The sequence below is a fragment of the Oryzias latipes genome, chromosome 24 (genome assembly GCF_002234675.1).
Source record: "Oryzias latipes chromosome 24, ASM223467v1".
Classification (NCBI taxonomy): Eukaryota; Metazoa; Chordata; class Actinopteri; order Beloniformes; family Adrianichthyidae; genus Oryzias; species Oryzias latipes.
The window spans coordinates 9542766-9559454 of record NC_019882.2 but is presented as its reverse complement, the minus strand read 5'-3'; the positions used below and the strand labels follow the sequence as shown (position 1 = coordinate 9559454).

Sequence of the window (16689 nt, the reverse complement as noted above, 5' to 3'; positions counted from 1 at the left end):
AATGAATTTGGACCCATTTCCATTTAAAGTCACTTCACAAAAATTTAAATACTTAGGTATTTGGATTACACACTCATTTAAAGATATTTTTAAGGCCAACTACATCCCATTATTAACTCAGCTCAAGAAAGATCTAGAATGTTGGTGTCTATTACCCTTTTCACTGGGAGGGAGAAATAACAGTCAAAATGAATGTGCTCCCAAAATTTTTATATGTATTTCAATGCATCCCTTTGCATTTATCTAAATCTTTTTTTACAAATGTGGATAAATTAATATCAGTTTTTTTGTGGAATAAAAGAAAACCTAGAATAAGAAAAATATCTTACAGCAACACCGTCAACAAGGTGGATTATCCCTTCCTAATTTCCAATATTACTGCTGCCAACATTAGATCCATGTTATATTGGAAAGATTTACAATTTAACAAATCCACAAACCCAAAATGGTTATATATGGAGGGAGCTTCTTGTCCTCGTGCCTCTCTACAATCATTGCTTTGGTCAGAACTACCTTTTTCTGAACCTATATCGAATTACACCTCAAATCCCATAGTTAAACAATCTCTGAAAATTTGGAGACAATTTAGGCAATTGTTTTCCCTGAAAAGCCAATCAAAATGTACACCCACAAATAAAAATCATAGGTTTATACCCTCGGCTACAGATAAAGCTTTTTGGGAATGGAGCAGAAGAGGTATTGTTTCATTTGAGGACCTATTCATTGATGGTATGTTTGCATCCTTTGAGCAACTTTTAATTAAATATAATATCCCCCGCTCCCATTTCTTTAGATACCTTCAAATTCGAAGCTTTATTTCAACTTCATTCCCTCATTTCCCGTCCTGCCCACCTGACTCACTTCTAGACTCCATTTTGAAACTTAACGTAAACGTCAGGGGAACAATTGGGAACATTTACTACTTGCTAAACACATGCAATGCAAATCAAAAGACACCTCTAATATTGCTAAAAACCCAATGGGAAGAGGATTTAGGCTTAAATATCACTGAGAAGATATGGGAGAAAGGTCTAGACAGAATATACTCGTCCTCAATTTGTTCACGTCACAGGATTACTCAATTTAAAATTGTACATAGACTCCATTGGTCTAAAGCAAGACTTACAAAATTCATTCCAGATATTAATCCAATTTGTGATCGATGTAAACAATCAACGGCCACTACCTCACATATGTTTTGGTCCTGTGCAAAATTAAGTTACTTTTGGCATTCAATATTTAAAGTATTTTCAGATGTTTTACAAAGGGCCATAAAGCCTTCTGTAATTTCTGCAATATTTGGTGTAATCCAACAGGATCTTAATCTCAACCACAAAGCACAAAACATAATTACCTTCGGGACCCTAATTGCTAGGAGACTTATTCTTCTCAAATGGAAGGATGACTTTCCTCCAACGTTAAAGATGTGGATAAATGATATCTTACAGTATTTGGTTTTGGAGAAAATTCGCTTCTCTGCTAGAGGTTCTACACAAGATTTTTATTCCACTTGGAATCCCTTCTTAAATTATATAAAGAACTTAGACGTCACTGCTGTTAGAATATTTGATGATTGACTCTGTATTTTAGAAATGTGCAATTGAGAGGTTTATTTCTTTTGACAATGTATATTTTAAAAAATAATTTGCAATTTGAAAGAGTGGTGCAGTAAGGGGAGGGAGGGGAGGGTGTGAGGGGATCGGTTTTGTATACTCTGTCAACTTATATCCTTGTACCCTCTGTTTAAAGTTGAAATACCAATAAAAAGACTTGGTGTAAAAAAGGATGCAGAGCCTGCTATGGCCTACCACATGGAAACCCTTTCGTCCGTGAAACACAAACGTACATCTAGGCTGTGTCCAAATTCTCACCCTAATCCCTAAAAAACTATGGTGCGGGACTATCTAGTGTCCTTGATTTTAAAAATTAAAACCTAAGGTGATGCTGTAGGTGGGAGGTGATGCTGTAGTATCGCGAGACCCAGCGAGACGAGTGTGGTGAGTCGACTTGACGGCGCGTAAGCATTTGAACAAACATTTTCGATCTTGTTTCATTTTTCCGCCATATTAAAATATTTCCTGCTAACTAACATAACCTGTTAAGAGTATTAAGCTTCTGTCAGCCTGGAGGACCTGGAGAATTTCATTGACGAGTGTTTTAATACCTGCAACATGGTGAAGCCCAGAACCGCCACCACCACCCCCTCCGCCAAGCGTGAACGGCCTGAGGACTCTCCCGGGGCTGTGTCCTCTCCAGGCAGCGGAATGAGCGATATCCTGGATTCGATTGATAAAAAGCTCTCCAGCTTTGATGGCCGCCTCAATTTGCTGGAGATCCTCCATAGAGAATTTCAAGGTCTGCGGGAGTCTCTGGAATTCAGCCAGCAGCAGGTGCGGGAGCTCGCAGCGGAGAACCAGGCCCTCAGAGAGACCGTCAAGATCCTGGGCAATGACACCGCCCGTCTCTCCGAGGAGAACCGATCCATCAAGGAAACCCTCCTGGATCTTCAGTCGAGGAGCATGAGGGACAATCTAGTGGTCGCGGGGGTTCCAGAGGAGGCAGGAGAAGACCCCGAGGCCACCGTTAGATCCTTTTTACAGGTCCACCTGAAGCTACCCAAGGAGGAGGTGCAGAAGATCTCTTTCCACAGGGTTCACCGCCTCGGAGGAAGAAGGTCCGACCACCAGCGCCCGCGTCCTATTGTGGCTAAATTCGAACATTTCAAACAGAAGGAGTTGGTGAAGGGCCGCGGACGGGAACTGAAAGGCACGCATTACAGCGTTAATGACCAGTTCCCGGCAGAAATCCTCCGCAGAAGGAAGATCCTGTTCCCGCTGAGGAGGAAGCATCTTGCTGCTGGTTCGAGAGCGATTGTGGCCGTTGACAAACTTTAAGTGGACGGCCGGCTGTTCCGGGACCCGGAGATCACCCCGTGGCTGTGCTGAGGGCTTTCAGACCCGCGCTGAGAACATCTGCGCTGCCCAGAAGAAACTCGCTAAACTAACTTCAGTGAATGGAAAACCGGATCATCAATAATCCACACCTCGATCTCAGGTCTTTTTTTTTCTTCGTCACCTCAGTCCCACTCATGTTTCTATTGTTGTTTTGTTGTTGTTTTCGTTTTTCCTTGTATCTCTTTTTTTCTTTCCTTTCCTCTCCCTCCCCCTTCTCCCCCTTCATCATATGTAAATCACCTGGAAGCAACTCATCCTCGTTAAGTATTTATCTATGCACGGAACGGGCGCGCGCGCACACAAGCGCACACAGGGGCGTGCACATGCGATCCCGCACACACACGCCGACATACTGCAATCACCTCACACAGGCTCTCATAGGACGCACGCGACACGCAGCTCACATAGCCAGAAAACGTTCACGCGCACAGCGCTTCTCAATGCGGGCACGCGCACACGGACTGGTACACAAGCACTACTTAGCTTTACACCTTTTCAGTCAGAGGACTTATGAACAGTCTTAACATCGTTAGCTGGAATGTGCGTGGACTTGGCTCTGGCCCAAAGAGACTGAAAGTGTTAAATCACCTGTATGGTCTAAAAGCAGATATAGCTCTACTATAGGAGACCCATTTATCAAATTCTTTGAATCACCTTATGTGCTGCTTACAATGTCCAGTTATATACTCTGCCAGTTACAACTCCAAACAACGAGGAGTAGCTGTTTTAATTAATAAAAATCTTAATTTTACTCATAAGGATACAGTTACTGACCCAGAAGGCAGATTTGTAATCGTTAATATATCCATTCAGAGTAAGGACTTTTGTATAGCGAGTGTTTATGGCCCTAATGTTGACGACTCTTCCTTCTTTCACAGATTCTTCACCTCACTCTCAGTTCACTCTGACTCCACAATCATTATAGGAGGAGACTTCAACCTTGTTTTGGACCCTGAACTTGACAGACTCAGCACAGCAACAAATCAGCATACCTGGCGGTCTGCAAGTATTCTAAAGCAGTACATGAATGATTTGGGTCTCTGCGACGCGTGGCGCTCATGTCACCCAAGCACTAAAGGGTTCATCTTTTTTTCTCCAGTTCACCATTCACACTCCCGTTTAGACTATTTATTAATCAGTAACTCTCTTTTAAAAAATATTCAAAGTTCCAACATCCATCCAATTATTATCAGTGATCATGCACCAGTTTCTGTAAATATTTCTAGGGAAAAATCCACACCCTCTGCTACAACCTGGAGGTTTAATACTTCTCTGTTAAAGGACCAGGAATTTCTTGAATTCTTTAAAAAAGAGTGGGCAACCTTCTTAGACTTCAACAATACTCCAGACATCCCACCGTGCGTTCTTTGGGAAACAGCAAAGGCAGTCATGAGAGGGAAAATCATTTCTTATTCAACGCACAAAAAACGCAAAGAGAAAGCAGATTTATTAGAATTAGAAAATAAAATCAAAACCCTGGAGACTGCTTATGCTGCTTCTGCACAGGAACACATTCTGGGAGATCTGAAAAATTTAAAGCTGCAGTTAAATGACATCATTAATAAACAAACACAATTTCAAATACAAAGGCTACGACTTGAAAGATTTGAAAACTCTAATAAATCTGGCAAATTTCTGGCTAATCAGCTTAAAATTAATAGAGAAAAATCATCAATCACCTCTATTACGGACCAAACAGGAAATGTCACTCATGACCCGGTCAAGATTAATAACGCATTTGAAAACTTTTATAAAAACCTGTGCACACCGCAGATCAATCCGTCAGAGCAAAGTATTGACTCATTTCTTAATAATGTAAACCTACCCAGGCTAAATGAGGATCAAATCACAAACTTAGACTCTCCGCTCTGGTTGTCTGAACTTCATGAAGCTCTGTTACTTATGCCCAATGGTAAAGCACCAGGGCCTGACGGCTTTCCTGCTGAGTTTTATAAAGAATTCTGGGAACAACTGGCACCAACATTTTATAAAACGGTCACATCTATTAATGAGAGCCAATCAATGCCACCTAACATGAACTCAGCCAACATAATTCTTCTTCTAAAACCAGACAAAGATCCCACTAGTCCTTCAAGCTATCGACCTATTTCTTTAATCAATGCAGATGTAAAAAATATCTGCAAAGCACTAGCACAGAGAATAGAAAAAATCACTCCTCACATAATTCACTTCGACCAGACTGGATTCATCAAAGGCAGACACTCGGAGGATAATGTCCGTAGACTAGTTAATTTAATAGACTTTGCCACCATTGAAAACCAGGAAATGACGGTACTATCGCTGGATGCTGAAAAAGCCTTTGACAGAGTAAATTGGAAGTTCCTTATTGCCGCCCTCCATAAGTTTGGTTTTGGAGAAGCATTCATCAGTTGGATCAAAATATTATATCACAACCCCAATGCATCAGTTAGAACTAATAAACAGACTTCAAACAGGTTTTTTCTTGGAAGAGGAACCAGACAGGGTTGCCCACTCTCTCCTTCTCTTTTTGCTATATTTATTGAGCCTCTAGCTGCAGCAATAAAACAGAATGAGAGCATTATAGGAATAAAAACCAAACACAGCCATCATAAAATTAGTCTCTATGCGGATGACATATTACTGTTTTTAAGGAATTTACATTCTGTAAATGAAACAGCAATGATCATAAATGAATTCTCCTCCATATCAGACTATTCCATTAATTGGAATAAGTCTGTTTTATTACCACTCAACAGGAATATGGAACAAAGACTCACAATTCCAGTTAAAACAGGAAATATCAAATATCTGGGTATCTACTTTTCCCCCAAACTATCAGAACTGGTGCAGCTAAACCACACCCCATTACTGAAAAGCATACAGGACGATCTAACACGCTGGACCAACCTGCCTCTGTCCCTTATGGGCAAGGTAGCCACGGTTAAAATGAAAATCTTACCCAAGGTTAATTATCTCTTCTCAATGATTCCCACACAACCGCCATTAAAATGGTTCAAAACATTAGACTCATCCATATCAAGCTTTCTATGGAACAACAAACCTGCAAGAATTAGTCTAAAAACTTTAAAATCTGCAAAAAGCTGTGGAGGATTAGAATTACCTAACTTCCACAAATACTTTCTTGCAAATAGATTACAATATATCTTAAAATGGTTAAAAAATAATCCAGAAACCAACTCATGGTTAGACTTGGAACAGGCGTTATGTGGGAAGATCAACCTGTCACAGCTACCATTTATTAGCCAAACAGTTAAAAAACAGGATTGTTTCAAAAGCATAAATATAAATGCCACTTTAACAGCCTGGTGGGAATTTCTCAAAATATCAAAATCATCAATTCAACCGTGCAAAATGACACCCATCTGGAACAACCCGGACATCCTTATTAACAAAAAAATGATTCACTTCCCAGCTTGGCAAGCAGGGGGCATAAAACAACTAGAGCACGTAATTATTGATAGAAGATTCATAACCCCCCAGGAACTTCAAGACAAACATGGAATAAATAACTTCTTGGAATATCAGCAACTTAAATCAAGTATTACTAAAAAGTATAAAATTAAAGACGACGATTTAAAGCTACCAGATGTAGTTACAACTCTGATTAATTTTTCAATGAATAGAACTCTCTCCAAAATATACAAACTTTTATGTAATTTAGATAACAATATTTCCCTTCCAACAAAAAAATGGGATGCAGATTTGAGCATCAGCACAGATGAAAGCTTCTGGTCAGAACTTTGTCTAAACACCTTTAAACTGACAAAAAGTCCAAATCTGCAGCTAATCCATCTCAAAACTCTTCACAGAATTTACTACACTGGACAGAGGATGTTCAAGATGGGTCTCAGTAACTCAGACATTTGTGAGCACTGTGATAATAATCTACCCGACAGCTACATGCACGCACTGTGGTTCTGCACTCCTGTCCAGGCTCTCTGGCAGCAGGTATGTGCCGATTTATCAGTCTGGCTTAAGGTTTCAATCACTGCCTCACCGTCACTTTGTGTGCTTGGTGACATGAGTGCCATCGATATAGAAGAAGGATTAGCATCTATCATTTTCATAACTCTTTGTATTGCCAAAAAAACTATTTTAATAAATTGGAAAAACAAGAAAAATATAAACATTAGTCAACACAGAAATCTGCTGTTTGATCATATCAGCTTGGAAAAAATGTCAGCCCAAAGCTCAAGTAACTTTGAAAGAATTCAGTCTCTCTGGTCTCCTGTGGTTGACTCCATGACTTAGGGGGTGGGGGGCTTGTCGGCCCTGTCCTGTGGGGGGGGCGTTCTGGGGGGGAGGGGGGGCCCATTATTAGTACGGGTCGGGGGGGCTAGCGGGTCGGGGTCTCCGCTGAGGCAATCAGTGGTTGCCTCGGCCGGTTGGCCTCCTCGGTCCCGTCGAGGCCTGACCAGAGCTCTTCTAGGGCCGGCGTCTGGGGGTGGGGGCCTGGGCTTGCTCCGGGCGGGGGGGGGGCGACGCTTTCTGGCTCCTCTCTCTCTGTGTGGGGTGGGTGGTGCCGGGCCTGGGGTGTCGGCGCCTCCGGGGGTGGGCCCCTGGGCTGGGTGGCCCTGGCCCCTTTGCTGGGGGTGGGCTGGGGGACGGCTGTTTGACCACCGGGGGACAGTCTACCAGCTGTCCCCAACTTACCCCCTTCCTTATATAACCTCATATTAGGGTGAGGGGGTGGGGGGTCTAGCCTGCGATGCGCCTTGGGGGGGGGGCTACTTGGCAGTGGCCCCCCTCCTATGATTGCCGTATGAAGTGGGCCCCCCCTCTTTCGGTTTTATTTGCACCTTAGACATGTAGGGTCCTTGGTAGGGGGGGGGTGCTTGGACATCACTGCAAGCAAGCAGCAGATGTCCTCCTGGCACCCTACCCGCCAATTTTAACCGCACCTTAGACATTTAGGGCCCCTTGGTGTGGAGGGTGAGGGGACATCACTGTGAGTAATCAGGAGATGTCCCCTTAGTGCCCTACTCGCCAATTTTAACTGCACCCCCCTTAGTACACACACCCCTCCCCCTTCAATATATACATTCAAACATAAACACACACACATGCACACAAACACCCTCTCAAACACCCATACACGCACACACATTTTACAAGGAAGGTGGGACCTGGGTCCATCTGTCCCCTACCCCTTCCCTGGTGGGGGGTGCGGGCCCCTTGGCGATGGCGGCCGTGTCCCTTGGGTGCCGGCTCCCTGGGCCCGGCGGTGCTCTCTCCGCGCGGTGGGGGGGTTCATATTACACCTGAGCCGGGGGTGTTCGTGTCCCTGGGGGGTGGGTCCTGGTCCTTGCCCCTGGGCGCTGGGCCCCGCCAAACTTCCAACATGGCCGAGCCTGGTCGGGCCATATTTATGACATCCCTTGTGGGCCGCCCTTTTTTCCCCGGGGTTCCCCCCTCCTGGGCGGGGGCGGCGGGCCCCTGCCTTGCTCCTACCTGGACCAACCGAGGGCCGGGTGGGTGGCTGCCTGGAGTGCGGAGCGGGTCTCCCTTGGGGGGTCCTGGCTCGTACCTGGGGTCGGGGCGGGGGGATGCCCGGAACTCCTGGGTGGTGGTGGGGTGCTCGTCTGGGGCTGTGGGCGTCCCTCTCCGGTGGGGCCCTGCGTTGGGCTCTTCCGGCGCGGCGGGGGGCTGCTTTCCTGGCTGGGCTGGGGCGGCGCTCTCTTTCCCTCTGCGCCTCCCTGCTCTCTGGCTCTGGGGGCCTCGCGGCGGTCCTGCTGGCCCTGGCCTGGGTGGCGGTCTTGGTCGCCCGGGGGGCGGTTGTTCCCTGCCTGTTCCCGTGTGGCGTTGGGGGAATTCCGGCTGCTGCTGCGGCGGGGGTATGGGTGTGGGGGTGGCTGGGCGCTCCTCCTCCTTCTTTTCACATTCCACCATCCATTTTAGAAGAACATAAACACTCACCTGAGCACAGGTGTTAGCTCACCTTTGCACTAATAGTTTGCATGATTGAATGAATGAAAGATTTCACACTAGTTGGTTTAAAGGCATAGGTATGCGTTCGTGAACACTATCTGTTTTGTGTGCATGTTGACATGTGGACATTTTTGCGGCTAGCAGGTGTGTTGATAATATTTGAGTGTGTGTGAACAGGCCCCGCCCTTTTTGTACTACATTTGAACCGTACCGTAACGATAAACAACCAGTAAACCTGTCTGCTCTATGCTGCTTCATGGTCTTACCCCCCTTCCCCTCCTATTATCACCCTCCTACCCCCCCCTCTCTCTAACGTCCCTCTCTCTTCTTCCCCTCTTTCCTTTTCCGTCCGGTCCAACACCAAAGATTTTCAAACATGATTGAAATTAATAAAGTTTGGCCTCAATTACAAAAGGGGTTTATTCAGACATACCTTTGGTTTGTCTGAAGATGAATAACCCCTCTTGTTAAAATAAAATATGTCCAACACAAGAGGCCCTCAGCTCTCATCTGTTTGCCTAGCTGTTGGACAGGACAAGTTAAAAAAAAAAAAAAAAAAAAAAAAAATTAAAACCTAAGATAACCTAGAACCAGGTCCTGTTCGAAAACCACACGACCTGGACTGCTCAAATCTGGATTAAATTATGATTTAGATACCAAAGAATACATCAAACACAGGTTTCTGATTTGTGATACCTTGAAGTGAGGTCACTTTGCAAACTGTGGTGTAGACAGCAAAGGCTCCAAAATGGATCTTGTCCTTAGACTGTGGGAGAAGATGTCAAATAGGTCCGACTATAACAAGGTGTTTGAGAAGGTTTGGGGTGCCTCTGATATGTTGAAGAAAAGTTTATTTTATAATCAAATTGTCCTTTATTACTTTCAAGTATGATAGTAATAAGTTTCTCTACATACTGGAAATGTTTATTTATTTATTTTTTTTTTTTTTTACCTACTGAAGAAATTCCTTTGGACCACTGATGTAGACATTATATTTTTGGTATTTTGTCTTACAGGTGGGTGGGATGTAATCACTTGTCCGAGTGGAATTGTGCACTAGGTAAAATTTAACCTTCGAGCGGAGAGTCCACGTGACTTTGTTGATATGTTGCTGTCGTGGAAGCACTTCCCTAATGTTATAGTCTATCACTATGCGCGGAGACTGGCATTGCATGCTAACCACATGGCTGCCTGTGGTATATGTGGAATATTTGGACCTTTTAATGGAAGGTTACTGGATTCAACACCACAGAAAATCCAGCAGGTCTCAGAGTGCAAGGTTCTTGTAAACATGTCGTGGCTGAGAAATTTAAAGATGCCAGCTGACAAGGACGGACATCTACTCACTGGACCCTCACAGCATTATACTTTAAATTACGTATTCCATCAAGGCAACAGCAAAGACAGAACAGACGCTCCAAGGATACTTGAGCTTGTCACTGTAAACCCGAACAGTCCAATGAGCTCAAAAGTTTTATAATCAAAGAACTCAAAAGTAGCAACCAAGTCAAGTCAGCTTATCCCTGTGAGCCGATTCAACTTTGACTTGTTATATCTTTATTGGACTAAAACATTTTGAGTAAATGAAACCTTGGTGTCACAACTTGTAAGCAAAGAGAGACGTGATTACGTCATAAAGAAATGCCACCAAATTGAGAAGATTCTGTAAAATGCAGTGGCACAGCGGTTAGTGCTCCTGACTCGGAACAAAAAAAACCTCGGATCAAGCTTGGGTACTGGTGACAGCATTCCTTTCTGTGTGGTGTTTGCATGCAGTGGAAATCCGGCTTTTACTCACCATAGGTCTGGTTAGTGAAAGTGCTAAATGTCAACTCAAGCAATTCTAAGTTCGGATTAACTTATATTATTGAGTAAGATAACGTTAAAAAAATTTGTCCATTTCCATACGATATTTGAGTTGACTGAACTTATTCGGGTTTACAGTGTGGGCTTGCTGTACTTGTCAACAGACAGTGGAGCAGCTGTTCTCAGGAATGAGGAAAAATAATTACTTTTTAAACATGACAACCCCATCAACCCATATATTTCTTCAAAGAAATATACTCCATCACTACAATGGCAAAAAACCAAAAGGCTATGATCCAGTACGGCCACATTGTTCCTTCGGCTGTGAAGATGCAAACTGACATCCATGGGAGGGTTGTCTTATCACTGTAAACCCGAATATTCCAATGAGCTCAAAAGTTTTATAATCACTGAACTCAAAAGTAACAAACAAGTTGAGTCAGCTTAAAACCTATAAGCCGATTCAACTTTTGCCACAGTTATATCTTTATTGGACTGAAACATTTTGAGTAAATGAAACCTTGGAGTCAAAACTTATGAGTAATGAGACCTGATGACGTCATAACGTACGCCCATGAACGTGAACTCAGCCACAGAAGTCTTCAAGATGGCGGAGGTCTGATGCGAGTGTCAACTGGCCCAAGTTGATAACGCACATACGTCTAGGTAAGTCGTATTATTTTATTTTTTATTATATTTTATGACTTTCGCCTCTGTATTATATATTTGTTGCTTCTTTTGATGTTCCTTCTAGTATATCCTTTGTATTCATGACGTGCTCCACGAGTTTGTATGTATCTTCGAATAATATTTGTTCTGAATTTAACAATTATGTATGTTTTGCAGTATCATGTCATCAGAGAATTATTGCTTGTGGTTAAAAGAAGTTGTTGGGGCAAAGTTTCAAGTTTTACGTTTACCGAGTTGGTTGGCGCACATTTTAAATTATCTAACCGTTACTACTAGCTAACCGTTACTACTAGCTAACCGCTAGCTAGCCCTGGCAGAGCGGCTGCCACAGCCACATATACGACTCGGTGGGAGTTGCCTTTTTTTTCTACTACATTTTACCACAGGCTCTGTGATTTGGTAATCGTTATGTTTTTCTGTAACTTGTATTTCACGTAGTAACCTAATAAATGCAAATGTGGGCTAAGCTAACTGCCTTACGCTAACTTGTTCTCGTATCTTATTTTTAGTGAACCGGCGGTGCGTTTGAAAAATAAGAGCGGAGGTAAGTTTGGATTGTAGTTAACATGGCTGCAATATTTAAGACACGGGCAGCTCTCAGTCCAATGAATCCTCCTGGAGAACATTTGACATTATTGACAAATTAAATTAATTATGAATAAGTAAAAATGTCCAACCTACCTTAAGTTAATGTTATGTAGCAGTTATAACTTTGTCCTGAATTGGGCTCGAGTTAAAGTACTAAATGTATGATATAGTTTGCTTAAGACTCAAAAAACTGTATTTTGGCCCCTGGTTTGGTTGTGATTTGTGTTTCACAATGTCAAATATTTTAATATAACAGTTTTGTCTCTTCCTAAAACATCCATAAAATATTAATATGCATCCTAGATTACATATTGTGGACAGAGTATTGAGGCTATTGTAAAATGCAGCAGTTTTTCCAAGCTACCAGTAGCTTGAAAAAGCTTTAAATTGTGTTTAACATTTTATTTTTTTATTTTTTGTAGATGTGAGCTGAGTTTCATCGCATCACAAATGTCAACCTGCGAAAACAGTTTTATTTTGACCTGGACAGACAGACGCCACGGATGCTGATCTTTTTGAGACAGAAGGCAGCACGAACCGGAAGGCTCTATGCGACATTCTGCACCTCTATGATAAACAGGTGAGGTGTAACTGCATGGCATAATCCAGATTATGCATTAGTATAGCTAAAAGAAGGGGCTGACTTGGATCGGTTCATATTAATCACTGAGCGTTTCTAATTCAGTGACTGACTGTAAATGTTTGCTTCACTGGAGAAAAAAACATCAACGTTGATCCCAATGCATTTGTAAATATGAATGTAATGTCATCTTATGTTTGGTGTATTTTTGAAATAACTGTACAATTTTAAGATAATTAAAAAGACTAAATGAACTGATCTGAGCCAGACCAAAGGGTGCAGTCATTTGAAATATGTTTGCCATATTAATTTGTATTTGTCTCTGTGCAGCAAGAGCAGACTGCTGATGTTAATGGTATTCCTGTCCTGTACTGGCTTCCCATATACAAACGTGAGGAGGACCCACAGTTCTTCAAAGTTTGGAATGTAGGTACTTTATGATGGATAATGTTTTATTCACTAAATAGTACCAGTGACAGTGTGCTGGTTAATACTCCAGCTGTGTGGGTAATATAACTTAACCAGAAAGTCATGCCAAAGCAATGTTGTGAGGTAAAGCACATAGTCTCCTAAAATATTGCACTCCAGCTCATCTGTGCTCCTGTACCTGACCGTGGACCTCGCCTCTGACTCGTCTGGGGCCCACAGCCGTCCCCTATTTCATCTGGATGACGCCAATCTGCTGGACTTTAAAAATGCAGTTGTTGAACTAGAAAATGTAATTCTTTAAGAGTTCTGGAACATCGCCTGTCCGTCCTGGGGGAGGAGTCTTTTTTTATTTATTTTTTTAAAGGAGTTTTCCTTACTGTGTAAGAGGGATCTAATGGCAGGGATGCCCAGTTTAGTTTAGTCTGTTTAGTTTAGCCAATACCTAATGTATTATGATTTCATGTTCTTGTACAATTGCCGGTATGAAGCCCATGGAGACGACTTTTGTTGTGACATAGGACTATATAAATAAAATTGAACTGAATCTTTGCTCTTAAGTTGCATTGGCAAGAAGGGGATTCTTTCCAGCAGGTTGTGTCATTTTTATGGAGATGTTCTGAGCTGTAGTTGAAAAACTGCCCAATAACAAAGACACAACCTGGTGGAGAGTTACGAGTGCTAACTGTGAGAGCATGACATCAGGAAAGAGTTCCAGAGGGTGAATACTAGGTCAGCAGCTGGGTCGGATGGAATTCCTGGACGTGTCCTGAAAGGTACTGACCATCTAGCACAAGCTGAGAGTTATGTTGGTGAAACTGGTTAGGTGGAGGGAGGGATGGGGTTTGGGTGAATAAATGTGATCCTGTTTTCAGATTGTCATGTTACAAAAGCTTTTGTTTATTTTTTTGTGTACAGTGCCTTATGGAATCATGATGATTCTTACATATAGTCTTATTTTGATTTCATTTGATTTTGTATTATATAAGCTCTGTTCTTCCAGATCCTTTTCAAGCAATAAATCAATCTCTACATGACTTTAGTTAAAGATCACTGTATTGAATTAAGCAAATGTGATTTAAGTGACGTTTTTGTTTTATTTTCTGTCTTTTTAATCAATGCATTTCATCATTTCTGTAATGAGTTTGATAAATGTTTAAATTATTTATTGCTTTGACTACAATGCTTGAAATCATTAATTTAAATCAACTTTAATAATTTTCCTGATGTGTAATTTCTGACCTTCTCTTAAAATGTCAATTTCAGGTTGTAGTTTTTGCATAAAGTTTTCTTCCCTCAAACGATCAATTCTCTCTCTTTAATACTACACTGTTTTTTTTTTCTTTGCAGATTAAAGAGTCACCAGAGGCAGACATCAGCAGCACCTCTGTTGGCATTCTGACCGTCAGCAACAACAATACAAGTTCAGTGCATTTCTGTCCGCTCAGTACAGCAGTTGTGGTGGAAGATGAGCTTGTGGTAGGCGACATTCCTAAATGGGTATTTTTTTGAGCGCTAATGTTTGTAGGGAAAGGGCAGCCTAAGAAAATACAGTTTTATGTAGGAAAAGTGTAAAAAAAAAAGGCTAATAAACAATTTTTTCTTTTCTTGAAATGTAAGAATGCTCTTTTTTATAAAGATGTATAAGGAAATGGTGTAAAAAAGATTAGTGCTCATTTTTTGCTTTTCTTGAAGACTGATTGTTTTTTTTTTTTTTTTATGGCTTGTGCACTTTTCTTAACACAAATTGTGCAGTGTTTTACATTTTCTAGTACCACAAGTTGTTCAAATGTACTTGTGTAAGGTGGTTTAAAAATAAACTTGCAATTACAATTCTGCCTCAGTTTTTCTTTTGTAAGAATGGTCCTGACTAAGAAGGATAAAAAAGGCTTAGTTTAGACTTCAAATGATTAATTTTGAGTTGAGATATATTAAAGTTTTTTAGTTCATTGACTAATGTATTAAGGTTCAATAAAAACAAAATATTCTAGTTTAGTAAAGTAAGAATCTTTAAGTTAGTTAAATAAAAAGTTATTGTTTACTTTTAGTTAAATTTTTTTATTTTATTCAACTCAAAGATTTTAAGTTCAAATAACTTATACTTTTTAAGTAAGTCAACTTAAAAATTATTATGTAATCTGTTTCCTCAAAAATTTTGAGTTCACTGAACTTATTCGGGTTTACAGAGGTATGCTATTATATTAAATGTTCATGTACTTTTGTTTAGATTTTATCCTTATCTCAATTTACATAAAAGTTTTTTAAAATTTTCAGTAGCCCCTGCCCGGGTTGGAACGCAAAAAGGAACCTCTGCCAGTAACCAAGACGAAGAACCACCTCAGAAGCCTCTGGAGTGTCAGTCATTGCTATTTACATATAGTACAGAGAAAGTTGACATTTTATAACTACTAAAAATAACAATGAAATGGAAATTAAGCACCATAAATGAGCAGAAGGATGTCACCAGTATCCATGGATTGTTACCTGACATTGAATACTGGGGTCAGAAACTTGTAGAGGAACAGGAACTAATGGTAGAGTACACCTGCGGTTAACATCCACACACGCCTCCAACACGTTGGCAAGCTTTCCAACAAATAGCCGTGTACTAATAGAGGCTTTTTAACCCCATCCTGAGTGTTTTACGGACTTCACTTTTATCGTTTTGATAATTTTTTTATGTATTTGTTTACGTTAAAAGATATGGCGAGGTTTTGCAGTGCACTTGCAAATTTTCATGAAATTATGTGATAAATTAGAAATTTTCAGTGCTTAAAAATTCTATTCTGGTTATAACCTACACAGGTTATAGCTTTAAAGAGTTTTCTTTTTTACTTCCAATAGTTGAACCAGGTCCTGGATATTTTGACTATTTTGACTTGTTCTGACTTTTGGAGTCTGGGTTTAGAACAGAATGTTGATGGGATGGTAGGCATAGAGAATACGCTGTGATAATTATTCATAAAAAATATTATAGTGTTTTAAATTAAAACACTTGCGATATGTACTATACTAGATCCTCAAAAGTTGTCTGAAGGTCATTGAGAAGGTAAATAAGCTCTTTCACAAATTCAAACTATTATCATCACTTGTAGCTGTAAAGATGACAATCACTTGTTTTTGCTGCTAACAGCCATGTCACTACCATTTGGTTCCCACTAATATCAGCAAACCCGATGGAGAAACTTCCGGTAAAACTCTTGTTTTTGTAAGCTAATGCTGAATTGGATATTTTAACAATGTTTTGCTATTGATGTTTTTTTACAGGACAATGCAGCCAGTCTCCAGTGGATCATCATCCCTGTTTTTGTTCCTGGACACTGGATCCTCTGTGTAAGCACATTTGTAATTTATTTTCTTATTGATCCAAACAACATAAAATAAATTGGTATGCTTTTAACATTTAACAGCTACTGAGGCCACAGGGAAGAGAGATTTTCTATCTAGATCCCCTAAGTGGCAGCGGTTGGAGAGATGAGAGTAGAGCACATCCAATCGCCGGGCAATGTCTGTTCTGGAGTTCAGTGTTAAACCCCTTGTCTTTTTTTTTAAGATCTATGGTTCTGTGTTAATTGATTGATGATAAAAAAAATATCTACTCATTAGGCCTGCACAATAAACCGCAAATTTATCGTTATTGCGAAAACAGGCTTTGCAACACACATATTGCTAAGTCGTCGGATATTGCAATAAATAGTTACCTTAAATGTGCTA

The 16689-nt window shown here is 41.1% G+C and overlaps 1 long non-coding RNA gene across 1 annotated transcript; it reads left to right on the top strand.

The window, feature by feature from the left end:
* The first annotated feature begins 11091 nt into the window (after positions 1-11091).
* LOC111947102 lies at positions 11092-14808 on the top strand. Its single transcript, XR_002872919.1, has 5 exons — positions 11092-11357; positions 11891-11925; positions 12392-12549; positions 12880-12975; positions 14326-14808. It is a non-coding gene; the product is annotated as an uncharacterized LOC111947102 (long non-coding RNA).
* Positions 14809-16689: the final 1881 nt, after the last annotated feature.